This window comes from Carassius carassius, chromosome 8 (assembly GCF_963082965.1).
Source record: "Carassius carassius chromosome 8, fCarCar2.1, whole genome shotgun sequence".
In the NCBI taxonomy this organism is placed as follows: domain Eukaryota; kingdom Metazoa; phylum Chordata; class Actinopteri; order Cypriniformes; family Cyprinidae; genus Carassius; species Carassius carassius.
Genome location: NC_081762.1, coordinates 23,526,435 through 23,534,042, shown reverse-complemented (window position 1 = coordinate 23,534,042; position 7,608 = coordinate 23,526,435).

Here is a 7,608-nt window from a genome sequence, read left to right as displayed (position 1 = left end):
AAAGAGTAATTGCGAATCAAAATGGCAGTTTGTTAGTATTTGGGGGCTGGGGTCTTTCAATGTCACTTGACATAGTAATAGCAGATATTCTCTCTTTGTTTGCACAGCTCTAAGGGAAGTTAGCTTTTACCCACATGACCTGTGCGAATCAGATCCCGCAGCTCTCCTTCAGACTCAAATGAAGTGTACAAACGTATGTCAGTATGCTTCGCCTCTGTGAAAGAGGAGCACAGCAGCACCTTGCAAAATTCAGTTAAATCTGAGTTTCAATATGGCAAACAAAAACTATTTGTTTGATGTCACAGAGTCAAGATAGATTTTCAGCATAGTTTCATCGTTTATATATCATGTGCATCTGGTTCTTCTTGTCTATGAAGAAATGAACCTAACTCTTAATGAGATATTAAATAAACATACTTGCCAAATACGTTATCAAGGGGCATCTATGGCAATTTACGCAGCCTTACAGCGCCATCTAGTGGTAAAGAATAATGTACCTGTCAAAGACTTATTCTAAGGCTGAATGTGATATTACAGTGTGAATACTACATGCTAACACTTGTTTTACTGTACAAGCAGGAGTTGACTGTTACCCAGTTCACATTATTTCTGCACACTGACAAAACGATTTGGTTCTTCCAGTCTGCCAATGCTCTGATTTAAAAGGAGTGTGTACATTGAAAAAACAAATGTGATGTTAAAGGTTCAAAATTTTTGAATTTTTGCATTTTTTTTTTACTTATAAATAATTTACGTTACTCAAAATCAAACTTGCCCACTTCAAACTGATTTATTATGTCTTAATTTTTTTTCTTCTGAAATGTCTTTTGATAATTAAAAACAGAAACAAAAGCAATCGCTTTGCATGTGGACAGAAATATTTTAGTTTATTGCTGGTTCCCTGTGAAGCTCTTAGACAGCAGGAGGCGCCAATGCTTCAAAATCTAAATCACCTCTATGTTTTCTTTACATTTTGTCTGAATTTAACAGTCTGAATCATCACAGCACCCCCATAAACAAAGTGCAGCTTGATTCATCGGTGGTTTGTTTGATAGCGGGATTAGGGCCAACAATGCTTTAATTGCAGATAATTCTGGTTCAGTCTCGTTTTTAAAGAGAACTGCTTGAGCTTCTCTCTCTCTCTCTCTCTCTCTCTCTCTCTCTCTCTCTCTGCTTAAGCTCAATGTACTATGGATGAGATGACACTAAAAAACATTTGATTCAATAAAGGGGATCTGCAGAGGCTCCATAAACATAAGATGTGCCTGCTTGGATCTGAATTGCCTCTAACCAGGCATTTATGCCGGTCTTATCCACAGTGTTTACAAGAGCAGATCAGCCCAATTACCCTCCTGTAGCTGAGCAGATGCTCTCCCGTTTAGCCAAAGTTCATTATTTTTGTTAAAGTGCATTTGCCTTCAGTGTGAGAGCATAGTTTGATTTTAGGCTACACCGTTTGAAGGTAGGCAGGAGAAACGGGTCAATAACGGTACACAGAATCTCGTCGATTACAATTTGCAATGCACTGTTACTTCCTCTACAGTCAAAAATCTGGGTGTTATATTAGACAGCAACTTGTCTTTTGACAACCATATTTCCCATGTGACAAAAACAGCATTCTTCCACTTCAGTAATTTGCTTATGTTCATGGATATGAAGTAAATTAAATAATATATTGACCTCTAAAACTACTTTCCGTTGAAGCTATTAAATGATTTATTCTTTTGCCATCTTCATTTAGGGTCTATAACTAATTTTAGCATAATGTGCATTAGGTAATTTTTGGTATCTGCATCATCTGATCATTTCTAAATAGATTGACAGCCCTATATACAAAAGTAATTAGCCAAAAGTTGTTCAAAAACACTTTCAGATAGGGTTTGAGAGTTGTGGGGGTTTTGAGAACTTGTCACACAGTCTTCCTGTCCTTCAGCTGTTTAGAGAACTATTTTAATAGACAATTTGTATCAAAATCTTGGCTGAAGTGGCATTCACATTCATCTCTCGCTCTCTCTCTCACTGATTGCTTATGAAGGTTATTTTCCCTGCAGTCGCTGGGCATTTGTTTCTGCTGTTCTACAAGTGAATGTTAAACCGTGTCTGCTATGAGATGTCTTTCTTCTGCAGGTCAGCGTGAGAGAATAATGCAAAAGACCAGATTTAGCTTCATGGTGGAAATGGAAATGTGGAGCTTGGAGAATAAAAGGATGTATGTTGCTAGTTGTAAGATATTATATAACTGGAGTGGCTGTGATTTGGAGTTGAGATTATGAGCGGTGTTTGACATCATATAAAAATTACAAAGCTGTGATATCACCGTCCAGACCGTCCCTTTAATTTATGAACCACACTGAAGCACAGTCCATGTAATCACAGCAAATTAACCTAAAAGAAAAAGTCTCTGCACAGCAGCTGCTTTTTCCACTGTTTGGGTTGTATAGCTACATCAAAGTGTCCACATGACAAGCTGTGATTGTAGATAATGAAAGCAAGTCATTTTCAGACAGGAGTAAAAAGGATGCTGTAGATGTTAGTGAAGAGGCCGCCCAGTTCTAATAATAATAATAATAATAACAATGCTTGGCTTAGCAACTGCCAGTAACTAGAGCCTTTCATATGCATGGACATGGACATTTTGGGGTTTAAAAATGAGTTCAGATCAAATCTAAATCAAAATACAAGCACAAAGACAGATGGATCTTAACTAGAACCTCATGGTAGGAATCACACTGAGCAAACAAACAATTACATCAGGCCTGTGTGTTGGTGTGTGTGTGCTGCGCTGTCCAGTCCGGCTGTCTCATAAACATTTACTGCCATCGGCTGAAAGCTAATAAAAATCACTCCGAAGGGTAACACGGTAACAAAGAGAAAGTGTGACTTTCAAACTGACTGTCGACAGTGTTACTTTGTTTTAAGCAACATTTGAGAGAGTGAAAAAAACACTTATATACATAAATGAACTTTATGTGTACATGTGTACTTAAAGTGCTTTATTTTAACCTACTAATTTTGTACATAATATACAAAAAAATGTTGTAGTACCGGTACATTTAAACCCATATTTTATACAGTAGCACACTCAAGTGTGTGTGTGTGTGTATGAGATGGAAAGTTCGTTCCATGTTTGTGATGAGTGGGGCGGGGCCGAGAGCCGTGGGGACGGAGCACAGCTCTAGGCCCCGCCCCACTCGTCACAACGTTTTATTCACGCTCCAGGACCAGACCTTGGTTTATATGTAGAAATTTTCAGATTTATAATGAATTTACTTTAATTTTTTTGACAAACAAAATGAAAAAAAATAATAATAATTTTACACCCTTTTAGAACGACCAAATCAAACCCAGTTTTTTGTGCATGTTTAGATAGATTATTTAGGAAAAGTCAAGGAGTTTCATGCCCCTGAGATGAAGGTAACACTTTTAAAAAATGAAGGAAAAGTCCAGTGGGGTCCCCTGGTACCCCAAACACTGATTAAGGGTTAATGATGACTTAATGTATGATGGCAGAAGCAGAATGAAGTTGGAAGGGTACAAAATCATTTTGGCTACAAATATTCAAGAAAGTGCCACCCAACTCATTATAAAGCACTTCATATTGGATCAGGACAGTGAGCCAAAACACCCTGCCAGTTCAGTCAAGGACTTTATCAGGGCAAAGAAATGTAAAGTCTTTGATTGACCAAATCAGTCTCCAGATTTACATTGGATTGAACATTAATTTCACCAGCTGAAGAGGAGACTAAAGACAGAAACTCCCCAAAACAAGCAACAGTTGGAATTGGCTGCATTAAAGGCTGGAGAAAAGCATTTAAAAGCATAAGACCAACAGTCTGGTGATGTCTATGGATTGCAGACTCACTGCCCTGATTGCATGCAAGGCATCTGCAACTAAATATTAGCTTTTTATCTTTTACATCTGCCTTAAATTCAACTGTTCCAGTTGTACTTATGCTCACGTCAAACAGTGTGATGAACTCTAAAAGTGCTGTTCTTTTTATTTGGTAAAACATTTATGTGTTTTGTCTCATATTTATATTTAAATCATATTTGCCCATTTCTTGAATCCACAGCAAACAACTTTGTCTTTACTGTTTCAGTACTTTATATATATATATATATATATATATATATATATATATATATGTGTGTGTGTGTGTGTGTGTCTGTGTCTGTGTCTGTGTGTGTGTGTGTGTGTGTGTGTGCGCGTGTGCATGTGCGTGTGTGCGTGTGCGTGTGCGTGTGCGTGCGTGCGTGCGTGTGTGTTATAATGAGATGTTTAATTTGTTCCTTATTCATTTATTGCAATTCATTATATATATATATATATATATATATATATATGTGTGTGTGTGTGTGTGTGTGTGTGTGTGTGTGTGTGTGTGTGTGTGTGAGAATATATATAATTTAGTTAATAGAAGTTACCTGATAAAGAAAATCTACGTAAGCCATTATTTTTCACAACATCCTCATTTTACAGCATTTTTTAACTAGTATTTACATATTCAAAGACACTAAATAAACGTTTTTCTTTTCATTTATTTCATTTATCATTTATTGATTTAATATATGTCGGTTTTTCTTTTCTTTTTTTCTTCTTTTTTTTAAGTTGTATTTTTTATTCAGTTTTTATCATATAATATTGGTCTCAGTAGTTCTAGACTGAGTGGAGTGAATGAGTCTTCACATAAAAAAAGGAGTTAAGTTCAAGTTCCACAAATGAGCAGCTGAGCCTTTTCCACTGCCTTTTTTCTGTCATGGTGCCTCTTGTGGGAATAATGATGTCTGAAGGTAGGGTTGGCAAACAGCAAGGACAGTCAGAGTAGAACTGACAGTTACTAATAAATGAGCAGAAGTCTGTTTTTTGCCATATGGAGACGTCACTCTAGCAACCACCTAAACATTTCACAGAGGCTGCTTTTACCCTCATGTCGGAGGAGTCCATAAAGCCTTGGTTATCTGGAACTGATACCCAGAATGACACCATCACTGCGGAAAGCAAAGGGATCCTGTATCCTGCTGTGCAGGGATACAAACAGGGAAGTAGTTGAATTTTTCCAATTCTGATGAAGCAGATAGAAGCTGCTACAATTGTTTTTGGCCAAACTTCAGACAGTTTTAAAGGAGTCATTGTTGGCCTCTGCTTTTTGTCTTGGTGGCCAGACCATTTAAGTACCTGAAAATGTCAGCCAAGTAGGCAGACTTGGTGAGCCAACTGAAATGATAGAGTTGGTCTACAAGGTTGAACTACGAATCCATGAAAATTTTCTCACCTCATCATGCAAATGAAACAGATGAGTGAGAACTTTCTGCATTTCTATGTGTAATGGAAGATGGCATTGTTCACGCTATGTCCTTGAATGATGAAAACAGGCGTGTTTGTAAAGGTGACATTTGATATAGTTCATCTTCGTGCCAGCTGAATCCAACACATTCATTTGGGACCAATACTAGAATACTTTCTCATCTTTGCTGGAAACCTCAAATGGTTATACAAGTTGTTAAAGGTTTGAAAAAAAAAAAGTCTTCCATGATTTTGCCATCATGGTCAGATCTAAAGAATTAGCGCACCAAGTCGTCAGTTCTATGCTAAACTCTATTATTAAACTGAGGAATCAAATAGAGTTGCTTAACTGTTTTCTTTGCCAGCATAACACTGACAATAGTTGCATCAACAGGTACAATTACATCCTCTCTGATTACTAGCCATTACTTTTTCTGAGGTTTTACAGCTATCCTTCTTTCTCCTTCGGCTTATTTTTTTAAAATAACTTTTGGTGGCAGACTGCTTTGGTTTTAGATGTTGCAGTAGATTGGTTTTATTTATTCAGAGCCCCCTAAAGCAAGGGTATCCAATCCTGCTCTTGGAGGGCCACTTTATTGCAGAGTTTAGCTTCAACACACCTTCCCGGAAGTTCCCAGTTATCCTGAAGATCCTGATTAGCTAGTTCAGGTGTGTTGTTGTAACTGGTGTTAGAGTTAAACTCAGCAGGTCAGTGGCCCTCCAGGAGCAGGACTGGACATCTGTGATCTAAGGTATATGCTTTCCACTTCTGCTCCTGGAGGGCCACTGTCCTGCAGAGTCTTCAAGATTACTAGAAACTTCCAGGCAGGTGTGTTGAAGCTAATTTTTGGGATTGGACACCCTTACTCTGTATAAAACAACCAATCTGTGGCAACATCTAAAACCCAAGGAGTTTGCCAAGATATATCTAAAACATCCTTCAGGAGCAGGTTTGGACACCCCTGCTTTAGGAGCTTTGTAGGTTTTAAAGCCTCGTTAGCTAGCAACTTTACATAAAATTTATATTTCTCACTTAAGCAGAATTCATGTGCCTGTAATTAATAAAGCCATGGACAGCAAAGACCTGGACATAGTTTATTTGACACGTTCTGTGTGCAAGTGTGCAAGCCTTTCTAACTATATTACAATGGGCTTACCCAAATCACTTGTGAATGGACAGCAGTGCATGTACAGTATATGTCTGCATATCCACAAAAATCAAGCTGCATGAGGATGATGTATTGTGCTTTGACGCACTGTGAAATGTTATTCCCTTTTCAACATTATTAGTCTCTAATGATTTATCTATAGCCTCAGTGAATAAAGATTAATTGCATACATCTGGGTAAATCCAGAGGTGAATTGTGCTTGACTTTGTGGTTACAAGAGATATGACACTGTTCTTGTAGTGTGCCTCATGCTGGTGTGCAGAGCAAATATTTCCAGGATAATGTTTGATATCAGCTAACAGCTGCATGGATGATGACCACCCATATCCTGCAGCTCCTTGGGGCTGATAAAATTATGGTAAAATAACAGTCAGGCATTTTGTATCTTACTTACCTTCTGATAATTTAACTTATAGAGAAGTCTTGTGGGTCATTGAGGTTATAAACAGCAAAATGGAGCTGATTCTCTGAATCAATATCAGTTGGTTTACACATTTTAAAACTTGAGCCTAGCAATTGGTGACCGTGTCCTTAACAAACATCATATTCAATGGTAGTTTTTGTTTCACAGAAATGCATGCTTATTTCACTTGAACTGGCTTTGTTCACATTCTTTTTCCAAAGTGGGTTTGACCAAGGTTATATCTGTCACATGATCATGTAGTTAACTCGTATCTGATTGAGTGGATGTTCTGAAGACACAGCCACAATTTATTAATTCTCTTTTCAACTTGAATCAATTGAATCAAGGTTTCCTAAAATAAAATGACAAGAAAATCTGAAAATTAAACCTAAAGTGAAGAGAGTAGAAGTCTGATCTGTATTTAAAATCTCACATTTATCATGCAGACTGTACTTGATACATTATTATAATCAACCTTTTGCTGTATTTAAAACGGTACTTTTTACAAGATAATGCACAAAAATATTTAATAAAACCCATTAAAGTGTGTGCTATTGACACAGACAATACTTCATACTGTGTGGCTTTATAGGAAGAGTTTTTAAGCAATCAGACTTATGTTTTTTGCCTGGTTGACAATAAAATCCCCTAAGCCAGCGGTTTCCACATCTATTCCTGGAGTGCCTCCAATAATGCTTCAGATGTCTCTCTCAACTAGCACAACTTATGAGCCGATTGTTGAGTTGAATCAG